This window comes from Ambystoma mexicanum, chromosome 4p (genome assembly GCF_040938575.1).
Source record: "Ambystoma mexicanum isolate Mex_15411 chromosome 4p, UKY_AmexF1_1, whole genome shotgun sequence".
NCBI lineage: Eukaryota > Metazoa > Chordata > Amphibia > Caudata > Ambystomatidae > Ambystoma > Ambystoma mexicanum.
This window is the reverse complement of record NC_090927.1, coordinates 906079161-906104646: the sequence shown is the minus strand read 5'-3', so window position 1 is coordinate 906104646 and position 25486 is coordinate 906079161. Positions and strand designations below refer to the sequence as shown.

The window sequence follows — 25486 nt, the reverse complement described above, 5'->3', positions numbered from 1 at the left end:
TCAGGGATCTAATTACTGTGTCTACTACCTCTAGCTGAATTGGGGATTCTAAGGCTTCTCTAATTTCCAGGTGAAGATATGGCAAAGCTACTTCTTCAATAAATCTCTTTTGAACCTGGAGAGATCGGGCCCGTGCCGCCATTGTTTCCATCAGATGGGATTTCGCCAACTGCAGCTTAGCCTATTCTCCATAATGCGCCCACCCATGCTGGTCTTTTAGGCCTATATTAGTATTACGTTTTTTGGATTGGGCTAGCTTCCTTGCCAAGAATTGGTTGGCCTTATTGCTTTTAACATAATATCCTTGTTTCGAAGGGGGTGAGCTGTCTCTTTAGTGTATAACGCCTCCAGCTTGTTTTGCGCAATATGAAGGGGTTGGTGAAGTTTAGGGGACCAATCTTTCTTATATTTTTGCTCCATTGCCAGGATTTCCTGTTCTAGCAGAGTTCGAGCCTGTTTTTCCCACTTATAGTATGCCGCAGTATAGGCTATTAAGACTCCCCTAATCACTGCCTTCATGGCATCCCATGTCGTAGCTGGCGACGTGAGAACAGTAGGGTTTTCCCCAAAAAAGTTCTGTATTGCTTTAGCTACCCCATCCCTGAGGGCCATATCGTTAAGAATTGCGTCATATAATCGCCACTGAGGTCTGGCGGGGGTTGGGTGGCACTAGATCCCAGGTTCTAACCTGCAGGAGAACAGGGGCATGGTCGGAGAGAATCCTGAGGGCAATAGACACCCTGTCGATAAATGGCATAAATTGGGGGAATTCTAAGATTAGTCCATACGGAAGTCAGAGCGGTGGACGTGAGATAAAAAGTTACGGTCTTGTTTTCCTGGATGTAACACTCTTCAAGAGTCCACCACCCACAAGGACTTGAAAACATTTAAGATACTTAGGGCAATCTTAAAGTCTCTAGTTGAAGGGTCATGGGTTTTGTCTATCATGGGGTCGGGGACCCTGATGAAGTCACCCCCAATATTAACGTGACCTTCCAAGAAGGGAAGAATTAAGGCTTCTAGATCTCCGAAGAACTGCTCCTGTTTCTCATTGGGGGCATAGATCGAGAGTAAGGAATACATCTGCCCTGCTAACATACCTTTTACTCCAATATATCGACCTCCCAGGAGCTGTATGGTGTCCAGCTCCTTGAACGAGATGTCTCTTGCCACTAAAATCGCAGTTCCCCCGTTTTAGCTCCTCTAGAGGTCAGAAATTGTTTAGGGAAGTCTCTGCTCTGTAGGCGAATGAAATCCAAAGGAAGAAGGTGGGTCTCCTGTAGGAAAATCACTTCCCCATTTAAGTCTTTCAAACATCGCAAAATAGATTTTCGTTTCATTGGGGAGTTCAAACCTTTAACGTTTAGTGATACAAAGCCGAGGTTCTGATGAGGTAATGTAGAATCTCCCGAGATGGTGCCTTCCATAGAAAGAGGGGGAAGGGGGGGCGGCACGTGACCATCAGTCGCCATCCAGTGTTAGAAAGTATCCAAGGCCTTGTTCCAACTGAGGTTTTAACTGAACTAACCAACAAAAAAACAAAACAAACAAGAACTCAAAAGTGCAGGGCAGATAGCCCCAACAATCCTCAGGTGGGAAGCCAGGCATGGACCGCATGAATCCCATGACTCATCGTTGCTCAGCGCCTCCTTGAAATTAGTTGCCAATTTACATATGCTGGGAAGATCTTGATGGAGTGTTACTCATGATTCAGGTGTGTGGTGGGGGTTTCCCTGGATTGTGGCCTTTGTGGACTCTCGACCAGGCGGTTTGCTGCATTTTTGGTTTATCGCATTCTCCCCCCACGAGGGAGCCAAGTAAGAACCCATCCTCTTTATTTAGTGGAGAGGAGCTCAAAATCCCTTCTGCATCCTCCAAGCTAGCAATAGTACGAAATGTCCCCTTGAACGTGAACTGTAGGCAGGTGGGAAATAGCCAGCGGTATTTGATGTTTTGATCCTGCAAAAATAAGGTCAGTGACCAGAGAGCTCTAAGTTTTTGAATTGTAACAGCCGCTAGGTCCTGATAAATCTAAAGGGTTGAACCCTGAAACATCAATTCATCCCGGGTGTGACCCACTGCTAAAATGTCCTGCTTAGTAGTAAAGAAGTAAATCTGAGTAATAACATTGGGAGAAGAATCAGGAATTGAACCTCTGTGAGTACGCAATCTGTGGGTGCAATCCAATAGAAGCATTGATTTGTCAAGAATCAGCAAGAGACCTTGAAAGAACTCTCCCACATATTCACTCAGGGCTTGGTCTGGGACCGATGAGGGCACACCTCTAATTCGTCAGTTATTCCTTTGTCCCCTGTTCTCTATGTCCTCCTGCTTATACTCCAACATCTCACTCCTTCTTTCCAGGGTTCAAAACTGTTGTTGTATATCCATCTTTGCAGATGAGTGGTCCAGAACGTGATCCTCCGTCTCCCCCACTCTTTGTTCCACTTCCACAACTTTCTGGTCTAATCGATCTAATTTAATGGAGATTTTGGATATTGCAGTTCCAATGCCTAGAAGAAGTAGACCAATCTGTTGTTGATGGAAGGGGTGGGGCGGGGCCACTACTCCATGCACCTAATTACTGTTATTTTTTACGGACTCCCAATCTTCCAGGATTCAAAATACGGGACAGCGTTTCAGACGCCCCCGCCAGCAGCAGCAGTGTCACAGTGTCCCGCTTAGCTCCCTGCTGATCTGGCTGGAGCGGGTGCTCACCTCGCAGACCCTTTGGTCCCGTTATATGTCCCTCTCAATGATGCGTGCCGGCGCTCACAGGAGGGAGGAGCACGAAGGGGAGTGAAAGAAGAGAAGGCTCTGCTCTAGTTGAAGCAGTTGCTCACCCTGAAGTCTCTGGTCATTGGGCACTTTATTCGTCCCTCCCGTTGCCGAACTCGGATGCTCACAGGGGGAGTAGCGCGAACAGGGGAGAGAGAGGAACAAGCTCTTTACTCGCCTCAGATCAGGTCATGCCTCCGGCGAAGTTGCCTGCCTCCCATCTATGGGGAATTGACAAGAGGCAGGCCAACTAGATGATTCTCGTCGACATGATGAGTTTTCGCTGTGGCAGCCCGGGCCCCGCGGTAACCGCTTCACAGCTCAGCATCAGGGCAGAGTTCAGCCCTCCAGGTTGCCCCGACTGTCCCTCACAGCTTCCCACGTACTATTCCAGACATATGAGCCACAAAGCTCAGCAGGAAACGCTGAAATCTGCTTAAGCCCTAGGATTCATGCGGAGGCCATTAGCAGAGCGTCCGCATCGACGGCACTCCAAGCCCCGCCCTCTACGAAAGATCTTATTTTTTATTCCTGCACATTTTAATGGCTGTTTTGTGGCTTATCTTGTCTTGAGTTGTGTTGATTATTGTAACTCCCTTTTCTTAGCCCAGGCCCAATACTTGTTACGGCGGATTCAATTTCTATAGAATACGGCGTCACAGGCTGTGAGCCATACACCTTTTGCTTCTCACATCTCCCCTATTTTGTACCAACTACACTGGCTGCCGATTATCAAACAGGTCCAATTCAAGTCCCTTTGTATTGTGCACGGGGCCTTTTATTGTACCGGTGCAGAGTATTTGCAGATGATCTCAGGAGGGCGCCGGTTTTCAGGTTCCTAGGTTTCGACTATCTAGTGTTGGTGGTCGTGCTTTTTCAGTGGCAACTCACTTCCTCAGTTGCTTCGGACCGCTGAGAACCATTTGTTGTTTTCTGCGAGGCTTGAAGACTTTTCTCTTCTAGATTGGGTGGTTAGGTCAATATGCTGCTTGGTTTAGTGCCAAGATGTCTGATGGTGAATGTTGCTCTTAATAAATAAATATAACTTAACATCAGAAGAGTTTCCAGGGGAAACTTGCCCGCTGCTAAACTTTCCAATCGCACACGTGGCAGCACCTCGGCGCAACCACCCCAGTACTTCGCATAAAACCGCTGAGAAGCACAGTAAAACATCTCAAAACTGCAGCGCAGATACGCCACCATCTTCTCATGGGCGTGCCAGTGCGGACCACTTTCATCTAACTGCCCTATTACCCTCTACAAAGGTGGTACAGATTAAATGAAGTTCTTTAAAAAATAAATAAAAAGGGCACCTTGGCCACATAGGAATATTATTAAACAAGTATAGGAGCTTTGCTAGTGTTAACAAGGGAAAGACTCCCCATCATCGACATCAGTATCTTTCTCTATCTCTGCAGTTTGGCCTTTAACTGCATCATATATTGTGCTGTTTTGAGAGAGCGGGATACCCCAATCCATAAATGCTTGACGGTGTCCACTGCCACCTTGAGGCCATGGCTAGCATCTGGTGTTAACACCATATCCGTCAGGGGAAACATCTCAGACTTGTCTCTATTTAGATGTAGGCCAAAGTATCTCCCAAACTCCTCCACAACTCCCAACATTTCTGCCCCATTCTCTGCTGAGTCACGCGCATACAATAGAATATCATCCATATGAAGAGAGGTTACCGCTGTGGATCCTCCCAATCGTAGCCCACCCTCTCTATGCTTATCACACATCAGATCCGTCAAAGGTTCTATCACCATAGCAATAAACATGGTGACATCGGACAGCCCTGCCTTGTACCACCCTCTAATCGGAGCAGCAGAGACATCATTCGGTTTGTGTTAACCCTTGCCACCGGGTTAGTGTACAGTAGTTTTATCCATGACACAAAGTGAAACCCAAAGCCATAATTCAACAGGACTTGGAAAAGGAAGGGCCAGTATACCGTGTTGAATTTCTTCTGCATATCTAGAGACATAGCAACAGCCTGGGCACTCAGATCCACTGGTGACATTACATTATACAACCTGCACAGATTCAGAGCAGTGGACCACCCCAGGATGAACCTGAACTGGCCAGAATATATTAGGTGAAGCATGAATGGAAGTAGTCTAGTAGCTATAGCTTTTGCAAATATTTTGGCATCTAAATGAATTAATGACAGCAGGCAGTATAATCCGCACTCACTCGCCAGTTTGCCTGGTTTAACAATAGAGTTATGACGGCCTCCCTCACTGACTGAGGTAGAGATCCCTGCTCCAAGGCCTCTTCCCACATTTGTATCAGAATGGGTATAAAAATATCCTGGTATTCCTTGTCAAATTCGAACACTAGCCTATCCGAGAATGACGCTTTCCCGTTTGGCAACCCAAAAACCGCTTCTTTTATCTCCTCAGATGACATGGGAGCTTCAAAGGCTTCATTTGCTTCCCTGGAGAGGAGCAGCATTGGAATTGCCCCAAGGTATTGCTCAATCTCCTCTGGGGTCGCACTACCATTTGTCTGATATAACCTGGAGTAGAATGCATAAAACGCTGCATCAATGCCAGCGTTCGTGTGCGCGATGCTGCCATCCCCAGGTGTCACATAAGCAATGGGAACCCTACCAGTTTCCATACAAACCAGGCGAGCCAGTAAGCGACCAGGCCTATCTGCCTTGCCATATCGCCTTGCCATTTTAGGTCTATCTAAAAGATTAACCTCCCTTTGCACCAGTTTACGAAACTCATCCAACTCTGATTTAATATCTAATTGGAGTGTGGGTGTTAGCTCTTGTGCGTACTGATGTTGAAGTTCCTGGAGCCTGGCCTCAGACTTAGTCCGGCCGTTTCTTACTAAATGTAAAATCCCAAATTCAGTTTGCATTGCCATCCCTTTAATGTGAACCTTAAATGCTTGCCACAATGTTGCAATGGAAGAGACCGACCCCGTTTTGTTCTCGAAGTATGCCGTAACACACCCATGCAAATTAAGAGATGATGCAGGGTCCAGTAACGCAGCCAGCTTGAATCTCCATGGAACCCTATATCTCCCTTCCACTGCCCAGCCCATATCGAGCACTGGATGTGAGTGATCTGAGAGCATCTGAGGCAGAATTGCACGCCCGAGGACATACATGCGCAGCGTCTCGGACACCAGCCACAGGTCAATATGCAAATTCAAATCATGCATAGTAGAATATTAGGTGCACTCCTGATCATTGCCATGCAACACCCTGTACACATCCAGCTTTCTCAATGTGTGCTTACCATGAGTTATCGTGCAAGCCACTCTGGTTAAATACCGGTGACTTGAGCTCACCCGGCTCTTACTTATATCAAGGATGGTGTTGAAGTCCCCCCACCCAAATAATCTCAGCCGAGGGGTATGCAGCAATCAACAAGAGTATGTTGTCGTAGAAGTCAGGGTCATCTATATTGGTGCTGTAGTTGTTAATCAGGAGTACCTCCCTTTTACTTAAGTACCCATGCACTAGTGCATAACGCCCCTCAGTATCAATCACCAACCCAGTAGGAGTGAACGGCAGTGACCAATGTATCAGTATCATCACTTCTCATGCCTGTAAAGACTATGAAGTATAATACTTCTGGCCCCCCCATCCCAATGCCACCCCGCGTGCCTGTTGTTCTAGTAATGGGTTTCTTGGAGACACAGAATGTTTACCCCCTGCCTGCTTGCCCACTATCTTACAAGCCTTTATACTATTGCAAAGCCCTCTCACTTTTTCTGTTCATTAGCTTAATGTTTCTCGTATTATCACGTGCTCCTGACATCTTTCTTGATAGCATTATACATATTGAAGAAGACCGAACACTCTGCTATTCTGACCCATAACATCGACCACCAAATGTGTTTTATCTTTCCTCCCCAACCTGCCTCCACCCAACCCACCCTCACCTTCACTGCCCTCCCACTCACAGCAGTATGAAATACCCACCCCACTAACCGTAAACAGAAGCAATGTATTTGCAACAGGGTTAACTGCTGTCGCTTATGTTAACGTCGACGTAAACACTGAAAACTTGCCAAATATGATTTGGAGAACCGGGCTCATACATCAAATTAGGTTGCCATCAACTGATATTCTGAACTTCATCTCACACAATATATACTCCAACCAGGATCAAGGTTTGGGGGAAGGGCCGCCCAATGTGCGTGACGGCACAGGGATCTTAGCTTCTCTAAATGAGACATAGGGCCTCATTACGATTCCGGCGGTAACCTGCCGTTTTTTACGGCTCGGTTACCGCTGGACTCATTTTACCATTCCACCTCCGTGATTCCCGGAATTACCGGGGCATTACGACCCCGGTGTCCCGGGAATTCCGGAGGCGGAATTCGGTAAATCCCCATTCCCATTGAGTCCAACAGGACTCAATGGGAATGGGGAAGTGGAAACACTGGCACCATCTCGTGATGGTGCTGGTGTTTCCACGTCCGCCTGCAGGCGGGCGGTGTTAAACCCGCCAGGTCAGACCTGCCGGGAACGCCACCTCCCGCATGCAGGACTCAAGATCGGGCAGTCTGGAATTAACAGTGGCGGCGAGTTTACCGCCACTGTTATTTCCGGACCGTCCAACCCGTAATGAGGCCCATAGTCCTCAGGTACTGTTAAAAAGTAAGTGTTACTGTCATATTGAAATCGCAGCCTTGCTGGAAACATGGCGAGGCTACGTCATCAATCGCCCAGAATAATCAAACACCTGACCTGTCCCACCAAGAACACAACTCAGGTGACAACACAGTAAATAGCTTCTCATTGTCATAAGCACACACCACCAATGTACTCCCACTCCTGAAGGCACTCAAACCAGTCCACGACTTGGGTGACCCCTGCGCAGTAGCTATTGTGGAGGCCCATGGTGACATCCTGTGCAAACTCATCACTGCATTCATCTGCAGCAAACTATAGAAAGGACAAATACCCAAATCCCTCAAACGCTCCATGGTCACACCATTCTACTAAAAGCATCCTTGGATCCCAGCAATTACTGCCCCATTGCAGGACTGCAGGAAAACTCCAAGAAAATTGTCACTGTACAATTCAAGGCACACCCATATTACAACAGCACAGGATGCAACTGTCTGCAGTGGCAAGGATGGGGTGTGACATGAGGGGCAAGGCCCACGTGCATTGGACAAGGCCCAACTTGCCATTTTGGCTATAGCTTTGCTGTGATCAGAGCTGTTCCTGATAGCTGATAAGGGGGGCATTTTTGCTCGTATGTGAAATGAAGTTCTTCTGAGGTGGTGAGGTAATTTCAATCTGCTTTATTCATATATAAGTTCTAGCCTAGCAGCCCCCAGCCTATTACGCTCCACCAGCACCAGTCCAACTGACTCCTCTGAAACACAACCTGCCTCATAAGTCTGCCACTCTACATTCCACAAACTCCCTTCAGTCCACCGAACTCAGCACCAGCTTAGATATAACAAGCCTCCCTTCCTTCCTCACTCATCATTCCTTAAACCACCACCTCTCCTCACTTTCGCCACCCTTCCAATATACGCCCACCTTTAAGTCTCTCGGCACCCCTCATCACTGTATCAATTTGTATAGATTCATTATACAAAAGGTTGCCTTTTTTCACTACACCCTTCTTAATCCTTACCAGTCACCCACTTGAACTTCAGTTGCCTTGCACCCATTCCTCACAGTTACTCTCCTCAATCACTTCTCTTTTTAGCAGTCCACATTCCTCCTCGCAGTCGACTCCCTCACCCGTCCCAACTACAGATGTGATATCCTCATATTTTCTTTTGCACCTCTCATCTTCTCAAAAGGGCTTTCCCCCGTAGCCACATGCAGCGACATTCTGATCGCAAATATACACTCTCTCATTGCCTCCCTCTTACTTCCCTCACATACTCCAACCATCCTTATCGCATCCATTATAGTCCTGTTCACTCTTTCAACTACCCCATTATTCTTTGGATGATAAAGAGCAGTTATTTTGTGAACAATTCCACAGTTCTTCAAATATTCCCCAAACCTTTTTCACAAGTTGGCTTCCATTATCTGTTAAAATGCTTCCTGGGTAGCCTTCCCTTTCAAAAATCTTATTAAAAAATTCCATAACCTCGTTCACGTCCCTCGCCACTTTGAATTCCACTGATCTGGACAATATATCCATCACAGTCATGACAAACCTTCCATGGTTCCCTCCAACATCCACGGGCCCCAACACCTCCATTGCTAACTCATCCCATACACCTTTCGGCACCTCCACAAAACTGCTCTCCTAAACACCTGTGAAGATCTGCTCTATAATCTTGACAGCAGCTCTCCCTCTGTCCTCATCCTCCTTGACCTTTCCTCTGCATTCGACACAGTCTCTCATGCCACCCTGATCAACCAACTCTGTGTGAACCTGGGCGCCTTGAAACACTTGTGTATAGGTGCGTTACAAATGCCATATCTTATCATATCATATCATCACGGATCAGGCTCTGGTGTGGCTGACTTCCTTCCTCCTGGACCAAACCTCCCAGGTCCAACTTGGGCCTTTTCTCTCCACCACCTCTCTCACCACATGCGGTGTCCCCCGGGGCTATATCCTCTCACCCTGGCCCTTCAATGTCTATCTGGCCTATTTGGCCCACTTGATTTCCGCCTTCTCCTCTAACTTTCAGTGTTATGCGGATGGCACTTGGCTGTCCCTCAGGCTTCCCTCAGCCTCCTCTCCCCCCTCGCTCATTCCTGACTGTCTATCCGCGATTCAGGATTGGTGCACCTCCAACGATCTTTGCCATGATGCCAGTAAAACGGAGATCCTTCTCATTGGGATCCCTGCTCCCGCTTTCCCTCTCTGACTCTGGCTGCCCTCCTTAGGCACTCTGCCCCTGCCTTCTTGTGATGCAAAAAACCTTGGTGCCATCTTAGACTCCACTCTCTCCTTCTCTCCTCACATCGCAGACCTTGCCAAAAAGGCCCACTTCCAGCTGCACCTCCTCAGAGTTATTCTACCTTTCCTCACTTTCCCCCAGAAGCTCACTGTCTCCAGGGCCCTGGTGCTCTCCAGGCTGGACTACTGCAACAGCCCCTTCTCAATCTGCCTACCTCTACTCTTTGCCCCCTGCAACTAATCCAGAACAGGACTTCAAGACTTATCCTTGGCCTTAAGCCCAGGGACTGTATCTCTCCAGCCCTGAAATCTCTCCACTGGCTGCTGGTGGCTGCAAGGATGAAGTTCAAGACCCTCTGCATTGTCCGCAAGGCTTTCTGGGGCCAGGGCTTGCACTACATCCAACTCTCATCCCGAAATACCTTCCTCCTAGAGCCATTCGCTCAGCTACCTCCAACTCTCTGAGGGTCAGACACTCCACCAGTCAGAGAGTGGGGGGTAGATCTCTCTCCTCTGCAGGTGCCTCCCTCTGGAACAGCCTACCTGTCCCCTCAGTTTTGGGCCGGACCACCTAAAGTTCTGAAAGCAGATCAAGACCCTCCCTTTCTCCTCTTCCTTCTCTGTCGCTTCCTTGCTAACTAACCTGTCTGTTGCACCGACTGGTTGCTTGCTACCCTCATAATCTCACTGGGTACCAGGCTCTTCCATGACCAGTCTGCATGCACTGCCACCGGGCCTACCGTGCACTTGGGGCTGTAACTGTGACCTGTAACTGTGACCCCTGCAGCCGCCCTGCCTCCTTGCACTTACCCAGAGCCGCTCTGCCCTGGTTGCACTTCCCCCAGACCTCCTCCCTTGCACTACCCCCGCTCCCTTCCCCTGCACTTCTCGTTGTCGCACTTGTACGATCCGAATGACACAAGGCCTAGCAGGATTGTTTTTCCTGTATTCCCCCTTGTCTTGTGGCGCCTAGAAACACTTATGTATAGGCACGTTATAAAGGCCATATCATATCACCTTAACTAACACCTGTGCACGAGCTATCACTTCCTTATCAGCCTTTTCACACTAAATGCAATTCTCCAGTCTCAGCTCTATCTTGTGGTTAAACCCTGGCCACCATTAATCTTCTCTCAATACAGCCTTTGTTCTCATCACCCCGATGTGCTTTGCATGGTCCATAGTCCCCAACTTCTCCATCAATGACATGGGAACTACCACTCTCCCCCGCCTGTATAAAAGCCCTCGTTCTACACTCAACTTCTCTCTCGCCTCCCAATAGGCTCTCTTCTCACCCTTCAATCTCAATTTTTCCGGCCATGCCGACTTCACATATTGAGCAGTTTGTCCCACGTTTCTATCTTCTCGGATCACCACTTCCCACTATGCTTTGCCTTCAATTCCATTGCATCACAATTACCATTTCATATATTTCAACCTTCCCCTCCTTTTCTTCTTGCTCACCTAACCTGGACAGATGATCAGGTCAGGCAGAATATTCTCCCTTCCTGGAATAATTTACATCACAAACGCATGACTCTGCATCCTTGCAACCCAACCGGCCACACGTCAGCACACCTCGTCCAGGCCCTTTGACTCAGAAATAACCTTTAATGCTCTATGATCTGTCCTAAAAGCAAACTGTGCTCCCCATAGAGAATTCTGAAGTTTCTCCACAGACCAATGACAAGCCAAAGCTTCCTTCTCCAATACCAAATACCATTTTGTAGCCTTACTTAATACCCTTGAAGCATGTGGAATTACTCTTTCTTCTCCTTTCTCAGGTAACTGCGTTAGAACTGCCCTAATACACACATCATTAGCATCGACAGTAACCCTCCAGTATCAAACTGCTTCAGCACCCTTGCCATATTAATTTTTTTATCTCCACAAACTCCTTTTCCCATGGAAACCTCACCTTTTTTTTTAGCAACTTTGTGATTTCTCCCACCATTTATGGTAAAATTGTATCATTCTTAAAAATGACTGAAATTCCCCTTTAGTTTTTGGAGATTCCACCTTACTTATACTCTCTACCATGTCTCTCTTAGGTGTAACTCCTTCACCCGATATCTCATGCCCCAGATATACCACCAATTCCTTTCTGTAAACACATTTCTCTTTCCTTAAAATCATCCACCTTTTCTCCAGGAGACCCAATGTAAGAGCAAAGAAATATCGAGGCTGAGTACCACAAATGAAATACACCAATCACGGGCTGAAAAGATTCACAGATCTTTTTATTCTGCACAGTTTACAAAGAAACACAGATAACTATCTGGCTCTCAACACCCCGCAACGTATACCAGCCTGACCAGGAGAGGTGAGAGAGTGCTGGACATCTAAACATTCGTACTTTTATACAATTTATGAATAATATTGTCCAGCCACTCTTCATGTTAATAATTTGTGGTCTAGCGTTTGTGCCTAGTTCACAAACAACTTATACAATAATATGCAGAAGGATTGCATAAGTTTGCATTTTCATCAAGTTACAATGGTGGTGTATATTCTCGGATCCCGCAGTAAGCCTTAGTCTATATTCCTACACAATGCAGTTTGGCATGTGTCTATGCTTGAGGTTTACTTTACATTGTTCCAACGTTTACACAGGGATGAGTCTTATGTGCACAGACAATACTCAGATGGCAGTTCATAAGGAGCGCAAGGTCTCTTTACCTACTCTAAACAGTCAGCTCTCAGACAACCTAAACATTAACAGAACTCAAAGGTTAGGAGGCTTGGTTGCAAGTTGAAAACACAGGCCACCATTTGAGAACAGAGAATCGTACGAACAGAAATCAAAATGGCAGATGAATCTTAAAATGGCGGCAAAGTCAATCCAAAATCAGAACCTTGCAATGCGGTTTTCCTCGTAGAGCACTAGGCTTAGGCCAACATTAATCACAAAGGAGGCACTTTATATTTACCATTTCACACCAATACTGTACCGAGTACCTCTTCCACTGTCTCTCCACATATCAAAATTTCATTCTGAAAACGATGAACCCGTCAAAAAATGGAAAAATACCTTTTTTCAACACGAAAGCAGTTAATTTCCTCGATTAGGATCCAACTCCACCTGATGATATGCTGATGCCATGCCCAATTTGGTGAAAATCTTCTGCTTCCTTATCATAGACAGCATTTCCGCCATATTAGGCAAAGAATGCCTCTAAACCATAACATACAAGTTAAGTTCTCTTATATCCACACATATCCACAACTTACCACTTGGTTTATTCACCACGAGCAACGGCAAAATACACTGAACACTATTTGCCCTTTCAATTATTCCTATCTCTCCTTTCACCCCTTCACGGAGAGCCAATGGACCTGGACGTAGCTTGGCAGCAACTGCACATTACCCTCTTTCAGAACAATGTGATGCCTCATTCCTTTTATTTTTCCCACACCCTTCTCAAACACATTTTGATATCACCCAACATCACACTCAACACTCATCTGTTTCACCTGCAGAACCTGTTCACTTATATCCGGATCCAAGTGTATATTTCGTTTTTTTTGTTCTCGCCACCCCAGCAATGTCGCTCTCTTCTTGGTAACATAGACCGTTCCTTCAGCTTTCCTAGCCTTAAACTCCAATTTTGCCACAAAAAAACCCAACTTTACATACATAGGTTCTAGCATAGCAGCCTACTAAGCTCAACCAGCTCCAGCCCAATAGACTCTTCTGGAATGTGGCCTACCTCATAAGTCAACCAAACACTCTACATTCCACAGAGTACCCTCATTCCAGCACACTCAGGTCCCAGCACAGATATAACAGTTTTATGTGCTAAAGGTGTATTCCACTTTTGTGTGGAACTGCAAATGTAATGCATGTTATGCATAAAAACAAGCTGCATGCCTGCCCCAAAATTGACTGTAATCATGTGCATTCTGTCTTGAATGTAATATAGCTCACTGGGCAGAATCTCAGGATGTCCCATACCAGGTGTGAACTAATCAAGGAATCTTGGCTTTTAAACTCGAACCATATTGTATTCTGGTACTTGTAGTCCTGTATATGTAAACACTACAAGAATGCAAAATTGCATATACGTACAACACCTGGACGTACATAGCATGATTTGAGAGGTATCTTTTATCTTACCTTTTACAAAACAAGAGTGTGAAGGAAGTGATTGCATGAGAAAAGTGAGCAGTGGCTTTTCTTCATTAGTAGCCTTAGAATTTTTACACTCAGTAATTATTTTACGTGCAGGTTATTGTTGTGCAGCAGCAGAGAAAACATTGACCTGTGTATACATGTATGGGATTCATATAGTGTGTACTCTAGGGGCGCAGAAGTAAGACTCTGACACAGAGGGGTTATGGTGATCATTAGAAACATTTATTCAAGTGTAAAAGGGAAAAGAAAAGCCTATGTTGCCCTAACTCTGAGAGGTTTCTCGGCCTCAACATAAATAACTTGTGTCAGAATGGCCAAAGCAAAAGTCCCAATGTCCATTGTCAGAATCCTAACTCTGGCTCTCACATCTAAGTTTAAACAATGAAAGTAAGGTTTTTCCAGCCCAAAGGCAGTGGTACTCTTCCCCTGGGAAAATGACAGTTCTGCAATCTTCAGACCTTGAAGTATTGGGGAATAGCTCCCTTCCCTGGCCTTGTTCAGGATTCTTGTAAAGTTCAACAACTGCTGGGGGAAATTCCATCCCCTTAGTGGCCCTTTCTAGGCTTCGTTTCTTTCCCTTGGTCCCTGACCCTTATTGGCAGGCCTGGTTCCTTCTCACCAAGCACAGTTGGTTTCCAAACTGGCGTGGGTCCTTGACCCTGGTTGTCAGACCTTGTTTCCTCCCACCAGGCACTTAGACAAAAAAGAACAGTCTGGATGCACTCCCAAGTTGTGGGTGTTCTCTGACCCTGGTTGGCATAACTGGTTTCCCCTCCACCAGGTACTACGAGGAAGAAAAACAACATGGATGCACTATCCAAGTTGTGATGGGTCCCTGACTCTGGTTGGCAGACCTGGTCACCTCCCACCAGGCACTGCAACAAAGAAGAACAGCCTGGATGCACCCACACGCTGAGGTGCGTCCCTGACCCTTGTTGACAGGCCTTGTTTACCCCCACCAGGCATTGTGATGAATATGAACAGCCTGGATGCACTCCCAAGCTGTGGTGTTGCATACAGACTTTGTTTACGCGCCTGCAAAGTACTGCATGTACTGTATATCAGTTTCACAGTTCACTTTACATGGGTGCGGGTCCCAGGCTTGCAATTCAGATTTTAGTTTCCCACTTTGCAGGCTCGGTTCACTCTCCTGCCAAGCCTTAACACAAGCCCATGTCCAATCAACCATTTCTCCCATGGTTTCAGGATCCCAGACCCTTTTTTCCCAGTCTCTCAGCTCGGGCCACCACCTCTTTGGGCCTCCAGTGCCTCTCCGGCCACCCACAAGATTAATGCACTGTCTGCGCGGGTGTCAGCTCCTCCAGGGCAGCTGGGCTCAATCATGGGGGTGCCAGTGGCATTCGGTAGCCTTTCTTGCACTGCGGTAGGTCCTCAGTCTTCTTCCTCTGCCTGGCAGTACGCTTCCTTCACTACGTTCTCTCCAGGTCTCAGCTCCCACTGAACGGCAGTTCCGCAATCTTTTTCTCTTTCCCGGCAGTGCAGTTTCTTCCATGTGCACTCCCCGGGCCTCAGGGTTGCCCGGAGTTTCAGCCCGCCTGCTGGCCGTATGGTCCTCATGTCCTGGACCGGCCTTGGGCTCTCTCCCTGTGTTCTCGGCATTTCCGGTGAGCTCCCGCCTTCACTCCTGGCCCGTACTTGATCTAGTGGCTTCTCCAGGGAGGCTTGACACTTTGTCAATTCCTCCTTTCCTTTTCACATACTTTCCTCCAATCGGCTGCCGAGAACCACTAGAATGGGCAAAGTAGTTCTGATAAGTATTTTGTTCTGCTCTGCGCCTCCTCCTCGTCCCAGTACTGAGTGAGTTATGATGTTGTAAATCATTAGAGAACTTCCTCGTCTCTGTACTTTCTACTTTTGTTGGGCAACAAAAATACATGGTATATGAGGGTTGGTGTGGAGTGGAAGGAGATGAAGTAGAGGTGGGGTTGTTGTAGGGAGGGGGTCTAGGGTCAGGTGATTGTTGCGGATACTGAGTTCTCCCGATATAGTTGTCACTGGTCCCAAAGGGGTGTTTCCCTTACCCTGAGATCCACCCGCTGAGTACCACCCCCAGGGGGGCTATTGAGTAGCGGACTCACCTCCCTGGCCTCATGGGAAGGGGCACCCCCGTCGGAAGCAGTAACGACATCCTGAGATTCATCAAAGTACCTAGTGTGACAATCCTTCTGATAGCATCACTTTTCCCCAGGGTGGAGACCCTTTCCATGAGGCTAGGGAGGTGCGGCCGCTAACCAATAGTCCCCCTAGTGGTGGTAATATGTGGGAGGACCTCATGGAAAGGAACTCCCCTCCTGGGGACAAGGCCGCAATTCAGGAACACAGCCCCTTTAACTCCTGACACCATAGGGTAGTAACATTGCCCAAAGCTCTTTTTCCTAGACTTATGTCACAAACCATATATTATTGTACTGGGTCAGACAGTCTTAATGTGATAAGTACAGGGACAAGGGAAAACTTGAACGCTACAGTCAAGCGTGAAAAATGCTCGACCAGCTGTTGTCAGTGGAACTGACGTTACACCAGGGCAGACCCTGCTATATCAAGACACCAGAAACAAATGGTGGCGGAAGAGAGATTGAGATAGAGAGAGAGAGACGGCAAGGAAGGTAGAATTGGAAAGCAAGATCGAGGTCAAGGCGAAGGTAGAAGCCAGTGGAAGACTCAAGAGACTCGAGGGAGACATGTGGAGGGTGCAGTTCAAGAGAATGCACGAGAACGTCTTGTAGGCCGATTAGGTGTTGGCAGTAGTCGAAGTAGAAGCAATAAGTGGAGAAGGCGTCCCGCACAAAGACAGAACGCCAACCCTTATAGAAGAGAAATCTGGTGGCCGGCGGGCGAGAGTAAGGCTGAGAAATAGGAGAATTTGCCTAACTCCACAGCAAAACAAAATTATGTTGTTTATGTGATGCCCAGAAAGCGCCATATCAACCGGGAACAGGCCCGGTGGAAGGACGAAAATTCGGTTGTGGTGGCATGACCTGTAGTGGGCGGACCATGCAGTCCGACAACTGTACCGAGACCGCTAACCCCAGCCTGTCGCTAAGTCGCATAGACGAGTTTCAGAAGCATCCAGATTGGTGGCGGCTGAACGGCCCGTATGGAAGTGACAGTTGTGTCCATTACCGACAGAAGAACAACCCACAGTACAGGGCCCAGGAAACAAGCACCCTGCGAGAGAAGAACTATTGATCGTCTCAAGGTCCTGGGCAGAACCAGTGAACCATCCTGACACCAAGAGCAGATAACAGGAGTTCTTAAAAGTTTGGGAGGGAGCCAAGAGAAAGCTAGGAGAACCTTGGAAAACAGGCAACAACAAACTAAGCAATTGAGCATAAAGAATGGTTAACTAGGTTCCAAGATGTCTGCCGGCTTGTAAACACTGCGACGCCAGAGCTCCCTGAACCGCTCAGGCCCTGATGGTGCCACCAGAAGATTAATTAACTTCAAAACCCTCCACGGCTGGTTTTGGCTCTCCTACTTCCCGGGCGGCGAAGCGGAGGGCAGGTGTGCCTGGATTTTCTGGCTGGCAGGGGTGTAAACTGCCTGGGTGATTTCGCTGAGGTGGACCGCGTCCGCTTGCGGTGGTGGTGCGGTGCAGTGAATTATCCCCTACTGGTTCCTGTTGATGACCGAGGGAGCCTATGCGGCCGTAATTCCCTGGGTGGAGCGGATCACCAGTGGGACACCTGTGATGCGGTCCACCCACTGAGGGATCGCGGGCAGCAGCGGGGTGTCCCCAGTACAGGGAAATAAAAGATCAGCGGCCCGCCCTCAGACGGCCCGCCCTCAGACGGCCGACCTGAGCAGTTGGAGCGGTGCGGCTCTGGCGGCTCTCGGAGAGCAACGGGCCGAAGCGAAGTGTGGCCCCCGGCGGAGTGGGGCGGCCTGTGTGCTCGGAGACTGGATGAGCCGCTCAGAGGGGGGGTCCCCTCTGCATCGCGGGACAGGCCGGCTTCAAGTAAGGAGCAAGGGAGGTTCTGGAGAGCAGCCCGTGGCAGAGAGCGGCAGCAGGCAGTGGTGGGAGGATGCAGGCCTCTCCAGGCCCCCCAAAGCGACGAACGGGGAAAAGACTGCTTCAGGGCACGCGGGTTGGGACGTCCTTAAGGAGGCTCCGATTTTTTTTTTTTTTAATTTGAATTTTTAGTTATTTTTCACTTGGCCCTGCCGTGGGCACCACCGCCGCACGTGAGGAGAGCCAGCCTGCAGCCTGACTCGCAGGGCCCAGCCTGGAGGCTTGATCGGGCTTGGGCTCAGAGAGAGAGTTGCATCATTGCGCCTTCAGCAGGCTATCCAGAAGAGAGAGCAGGCTTTTGTATCCAGAGGTAGAGATCCCCCATAACTTGCTGGACTGCATTGGATGAGGCGGTGCGCTTCCCACCCAACCCACTGGCGCTGGCGGACTTGCTGAAAGGGCCCGGGTCGGCCGACTAAAGCAGATTGCAGACGGTCCCTGGGGCGGAACGAAGTATCCTCTATAATGTCCAGGAATAAAGTTAAAGACCCCTCCTCAGGGGTGAAGAGCCTGAAAAAGTCCCAGGAGGGGACACTTGCCAGACTTTGGTCCCAGGAGCCCGAAAAGGAGGGGAACATGCCAGCGGTGGGCAGGGGGGGGCGTTGCAAGTCTCCATCCAGACCTCCCAAGATGCAATGGTTACACATGCAATGCTTAACATTTTTTGGGTGAAATGGTCGACAAAATTACTGTGGCAGGCCAAAGGCAGATGGATACCCTGAGGGAGGATTTAGCGGAAGGACCCAGGGAAATCAAACGGGACATTAATAAAGTGGAGGAGAGGGTCGACATTAATGAAAAGGCCATTCACGAGATGACGGAAGACGAAAAATTTGCTGGAGACCCTAGCTGTGGCAACTCAGAATTTAGAGCTGCAAGCTGAGGAGTTGGAGAATCGCTCCAGGCGGATCAATATCCAGGTTAAATCCCTTCCGGAAACTATCCAGGCCCATGACCTCACGCAAACCCTTACAAGTATTTTCACGGATCTGCTGGAAGAAGAGTCGGGCCTGGACCGTCATTTTGATAGAATCCACAGAGTAGGGGCTCCCCAGGCCGAACCCGGCGCTAGACCAAGGGACATCTTGGTGGCCTTCCATAGCTATGTTACCAAGGAGACGATTATGCGGAAGGCCAGAAAGGCAGGCACCATCACTTACAATGGTTCTGAGGTCTTTCTTTATCAAGACCTGGCGCAGGTGACTTTAGCTAAACGAAGGCGAATGATCCCAGTCTTGAAACATATGAGGGCACAGCAAGTTAGATTTAGATGGTCTCACCGGTTTGGTCTGGCATTCACTTGGCAGGGCAACCAGCACAATATAACGACCTGTGAACAAGGTCTGGAGCTATTGAGTATAGAAGACCAACAATCACCGGGGCCGGTCGAGGCAGAGGCCTGCCGTAAATCACTCAAACCCTGGGAATGGACCAAAGTACGGTCTAGGCGCCTGGCGAAGCAGGCCTCCCCACAGGCCCGACGCAATGCAGAGAAAGTCACTACATCTGGCGGAAGGAGTGCACAGCTGGGGGCCCCTGGTGATCATGCCCTTCCAGCTGCGATCAATGCGTAACAGGGCAAGTCTGGGGAGGGCACTTGCGAGAGGAGAACCAGGCACCGTCTTGGCAGTCATTTGCTGCATCGGGGGGTGGAGGCAGAGAGGGGAGGGGTGATCTTCCTGGAATGGGATGGGGTAGTCCTGTGTTGTTTAAGACTGGGAGAATGTTTGAGCTCAGCTCTCGTAGGTTCGATGCGAGGGGGGCAGATTGCCAGTTGAGCTCGCCCAGGGGGAGTTTAGAAGGGTGGGGGAGGAGGGTCCGGGGGGGTACTACTGATCCAGGAGGTCGTAAGTGTCGAGCAACGTTCCAACTCCTATAATGGGGTCCCGACTCCAGCAATCATCTGAACCCCAGTTTGAGAGGAAACGAGAATGCTTGTCCAATTTAGTATTGCCATCTGAAATGGGGCACTTAAAACTACTGTCTATGAATGTTAATGGGTTAAACTCCCCGCATAAAAGACTGAAAGTGGAGAGGTTTGTGCGGAGGGAGATGCCCTAGGTGGTCACGTTGCAGGAAACCCATGTTCGGACCCAAGACTCCCATAAAATTAGAATATGAGGATATTCTCGGCTTCTACAGTCCACCCAAGCCACTAAAAAGAGGGGGGGTGGTCATTACTGTGCGGGAGGGGGTAGACTTGACGGTCAAGGCCACTCAGCAGGACTCTCAGGGTAGGTATTTGGCGATAATACTGGAGGGCAGGGGAGAGATCTACACTGTTGCAACAATATATACACCCAACACGGGCCAGGACCCATTCATAACGAAAACCCTCACTAAATTGAACAAGTTCGCAAAGGGCCGTATCATATTAACAGGGGATTTCAATATGGCCTGGGAGCCCCACAGTGATAGGAGTAGCCTGCTTTGGGGTTCGCAGGGGGGGCCCTCGGGGGATCTAAAAGCAAAAATGCAAGATTTAGGGCTGGTCGACGCGTGGAGGGAGTCTCAGGAAGATGTCCCAGGATATACGTTTTACACGCATGCACACAGAACACATTCACATATAGATTACGCCTAGGTGTCTAGTTTTCTCTTAGGAAATTTAAAAGACATCACATTAGGTCCTATCGTGGTCTCTGACCACGCTCCTATCCTACTAGACCAAATGGGCCCCCGGGTCTGTGGAGGTGGAGGTATCCTGCGACTCTCTTTAAGGACCCTATTCTGGTTAAGGAGGTGGAACAAGAGCTTGAAGAGTTTGTCTCTCATAATAGCTGAGAGGACACGACGCCGCAGTTATGGTGGGACACCCTCAAAGCTACGATAAGGGGGAAGAAAATAGCGATTAAAGCAAGGAGGGAACGGGAATTGCGACTGGAGGAAGAGCGGCTGGGAAATAGACTTAAGGAGGCAATGGCTAGGATGGCCGAGAAGCAAACGAGGGGCATCGAAAGAGAGGTCCATACAGTTAGGGCCCAGCTGAATCTCAACCACTCTAGGGAAGCGGAAAGGAGTCTCCTCCGCTTGCGACAGAAATATTATGTTAAGGCGAATAAATCATATTGCCTGTTAGCCAGGATGCTTCGGAGGGAAGACGGGGAGAAAACGATTTTGAGAATTAAAGGAGAGGGGGATCAGACATACACCTCCAACAGTGACATCGAGAGAAAGTTCTGCAAATTCTACACAGACCTATACTCCTCCAGTGACCCGGATGCTAGCGCACATGATGGATATTTGGAGAGGGTCAAGCTCAGCTCTATAACGAATGAACAGAGGGAACGGTTGGAGGGGGAAATAACCACGGACGAAGTTAGAAAGGCGGTATCTTCCCTGGCTGCCAATAAAGCCCCGGGCCCGGATGGTTTCCTAGCCGAATTCTATAAATTACACAAGGAAACTTTAATCCCCCATCTTACTAGACTATTCAATCACATAGGGGTAACAGGGGTTTTGCCATGGTCTATGGAGGAAGCAAAGGTGATTCTTATACACAAGAAGGGTAAAGACCCGAAGAGGTGCGGTGCGTATCGAACAATCGCCTTAATAAATGTTGATGCTAAGCTGCACACGAAGGTCTTGGCAGCTAGGTTGGACAATATCATGCCCTCTTTAGTCCAGGCCGACCAGGCGGATTTTATTAGGGGATGCCAGACGGCGGATAACGTGAGGAGAATAGCACACCTGTTGGAAAAAACTCACAGGAAAGGAGTTCCGGCCCTCCTCCTGGCTATCGACGCCGAAAAGGCGTTTGATCGCGTAGAGTGGAGCTTTCTCCGGGCCACGATGCTCAGGATGGGGATTGGCCCAGGTTTTTTGGGCCGGGTGATGGCCAGTTATCAAAACCCAAACCTTAGATTGGCGATCAATGGTCGAATTTCAGGTTCTGTGGCGGTTCACCGAGGTACTAACCAGGGTTGCCCACTCTCCCTGCTGCTATATGCCCTCCATCTGGAGCCTTTCTTGACAGCAGTTAGGGCCGCAGTACATATACAAGGCATACCATTTGAAGGGCATGTGCATAAAGTGACCGCCTTCGCAGACGACTTGCTTCTCACGTTGACCGACCCGAGGGTGTCCCTTCGTGCGCTCAGTGAGGAGCTGGACCTTTTTGGTCAAGTTGCAGGGCTGAAGGTGAATTCTAGTAAGTCAGAAATACTGAGTGTGGAGCTGTCGCCTTCCACAGAGCGATATATTAAAAACACCTATGATTTTAGTTGGGCAGACAAACACATTAAATAATTAGGAGTGCACCTTACAAGAACTGTGGGAGAACTTTTCAGGGCTAATTATCTGTCCCTGCTTGGGAAAATCAAATCAAAGTTAGTCGACTCGGGTCCCCTGAGTATCTCCTGGCTGGGCCGCATTAATGTACTAAAGATGGCGATTCTACCTTTGGTGCTATATCATTTCGCGGCCCTCCCAATCGCTATCCCATGTAGCTTTTTCAGAGCATTGCACAGGGTTGCGAGCCAGTTCATTTGGAAAGGGAGAAAACCAAGGGTGGCTGCATCTCTTACGAGGGCTCTTTGCTCACGGGGGTGCTGGGTGTCCCAGACTTTAAAGCGTACTATCTAGCAGCCCAGATTAGAATCATCCGAGATTGGCAGAGGGATGATCGGAACAAGTTGTGGAGGCAAATGGATAGAGCGGTAGTGGCACGGCATCTGGAGGGAATGCTTTGGAAGCCAAGGGCAGATGGAACTCTTCAAATGTATGCTAGTGAAATCACCTCAGTAGTGGGTGAAGCGTGGGACTCTGCAGTGATAGGCTCCCATTTTACCACGTTTCCTTCCCCGTACACTCCTATATTTGAGAACCCGCAATTTAACCCAGGCTGCAAGAACAAGAGCTTTGATGCATGGTTCCAGGGGGGCTGCCGAATGCTACGAGATATGTACCATGAGGGGTCAGTTAAAGACTTTGAAAGGTGCAAGAGCGACTTTAGCCTGGATGAGCGACATAGATATGGGTACATACAACTGCGGCACTAGCTCTCTCACCCTGAGATGCGTCAGGCTGGCTCTCGAGCGCTGACGCCTTTTGAGAAATACTTAGACTCGCACTCGGGAGACAGGGGATTAATGGGGTCCATTTACAGGAATATTAAAGAGGGTGAAACTCTCCCACCTAGGATTTATATGAAGAAATGGCAGGAAGACACAGGGGTAATAATTGAAGATCAGGAGTGGCAACAACTCTGGACCCAAATTCCGAAGTTAACCAGATCAATCCAGATCTGCGAGATCTGGTTAAAGCTTCTGGTCCAATGGCACCTAACCCCGATCAGATTAAATAAGATCTATCCACTCTCATTCCGGGAATGCTGGAGGGCGTGCGGGGGGATTGGTACATGGGCTCACATATGGTAGGGTTGCCCAAAATTGGAGTTGTTTTGGGGGTCAAATAAGGCAGGCAGTGGTGCATACCCTGGGGAAGGTTGGAGGTAAGAATAGAGGGCTGGACTTGGTGTGCTTGGGTGGAGTTTTGGGGGGAGATTCCCACCAGGTCCCGCCGAAAGGTTTATGTCATCATGATGATGTCGGTGGCTCTGGTGCTGGCGCGCTGGTGGTAGTCTAAGGACCCACCACAAGAACACGAGTGGGTAGCCAAAATGTGGTCGGTGTTGGCTATGGAGTGGCTCAGTTATTCAATACAAGGAGAAAGTATGAAATTCAGGACAGATTGGTCTGAATTAATTGCTTATTTGCAGTAGGGAGCGCACAGAGCTTGGTGCCCGAAGTCCATGACACTGTTGGGAATTATAGACCCACAGGAGGAATCAGACATATAAAACGAATAAAGAGAGGATTGGCATCAATGATCTCTGGATTGGGTGTATGGGTCTCAGCCCTTGTTCGGATGCTTGGAATGTATCGGTGACAGCATTGGGAGGGGTATCTCCTGGATCAAGTAAGGGGGAGGGTGGTGGTGGGGGTATGGGGAGTGTTGTCCAGTTGACTGTTTCATTGTTGTTGTAAAAATGCCAATAAAAATCAAGTTGAAAAAAAAAGAATGGATAACTAACAGAGAAGTAACACTCACCTCAGCGCTTGTGAATTGAGTCGGTCTTTAAAACTCTAACCCCAGCACCCCAAACATTATTTGAGGGGTTATCTTCTCAAACTCTGCAGGGGGAACAGGAGCCCATCCAGGGGTCTTCTGTGGCATCATTGGCAAGAACAGAGTTCTGAAGAGGGCCTTCGAGGACAGTCGTTGACAAAGACATCCCAAAGCACGTAGGAAATAGTGGCCTTCCTGCACACAACCCAGAATCGTCTAGGGCTGGTATTTCAAGTCAAAACCAATCACCCTCTATCAAAAGGCTGTTCCCACCTTATGATTGGTCGCCACCTGATCCTGCAATGAGTCCAGACCTTGCAATCCACAGAGTTAACACACCCTTTAAAAATAAGAAGAAAATCCTTGTCTTTGTCTTCTCTTTTATAACAAGCTGAGAATCCAATCCTTACTTGTCAGAATGGAATCTGGTAACATCTGGGGAACCGAGAACGTCAGAGACAGTGAATGTGAAGAAACCAAGAAACAGTAAATCGCTCTGAACCACAATTCCCTGCCTAGCTCCTCAAAGTTGTGGTGCTGGATAGTCGAGACGGACTCAGGAAGCATCTTCGTCGTCCCAGTGGGGCGGGATAAACAATATAAAAGAGAGTTGAATCTATGAAAACCTCTGTAAAGGAAGTGCACATTTTGAACTATAAGAGACATTGGGGAACCAGCTATGAGAAGGGAGTCATTCTCCTAGCCCCACTAGGTTTCTGTAGAACTGTAGAACTGTTTTGTTTCTTTTGTGTTACAAGCACCCATTGACTTTTATGGAACTTTTGCTTTGAACAACCTGAGAGTCTTCGGGGCATTTTACATCCAGGAGAAGGGATTCATTCTCCTGGTTTACGAGCAGAAGGAGAACTTTATATTATTTATTGTAGTGACAGATAGAGTAGGAGCCTTTTTGACTGGGACGGCGCCTTTTGATTTGGAGTCACACAGACTTCCTGACGAGCACTCGAGTTTTGCTAGGGAAATCCCTTTAGAGTTAGGAACATATAGGTTTAATTTTATGTTGAATAAAGGTCTATAGCAACCATCATGGCACCAATTGGTCAGTCTCTTCATACCTTGTTGCCACACTAGATACTTTGCAGTTAACCTAGGTACTTAACAAAATAGTGCTGTACAAAAAGGGCAATACTCCAGGGACAACACCAGGTAGAGTCGGAGAAGAGGAGACTGATTAATAAAGTGTATCCAGTGGGGTCACGTTCACATATATGTAGCACTCTACCGATCTTTGCGGAAGCAGCACTCATCCGTTCATATTCTGGCATTGTCTTTTCTGCCTTTCATTGCTACACAGTCAGTAAAATGAGAACGGTTTAGTAGGGGAATGTTATTTCATCAGTTATTTACAATGCAATGAGGATATCCTATAAAAGTTGAAACTTTGAACTGTTAACTGATCGCACAAAAGTAAACACTCCAGTCAAAAACACAATACCTCCCTTAGTGTATGTGGAGCTCAGTCATAAGCACGTGTATATGATGCAGGCCCTCCCCCTAGTAAAATTCTGGTAACTCCACTGCCAGACCGGACTCCGCCTTACAACAGAACAGAAACCACACTGGTCTCACTATGGGATCACCTGCTGGACCTAGCAG

General features: G+C 48.2%; 1 protein-coding gene across 13 annotated transcripts in view; it reads left to right on the top strand.

Annotated features, from left to right (window-relative positions):
• ANKRD6 (ankyrin repeat domain 6) overlaps positions 1-25486 on the top strand; it is a 1122185-nt gene that overhangs the window by 890937 nt on the left and 205762 nt on the right. The gene's annotated exons all lie outside the window — the stretch shown is intronic.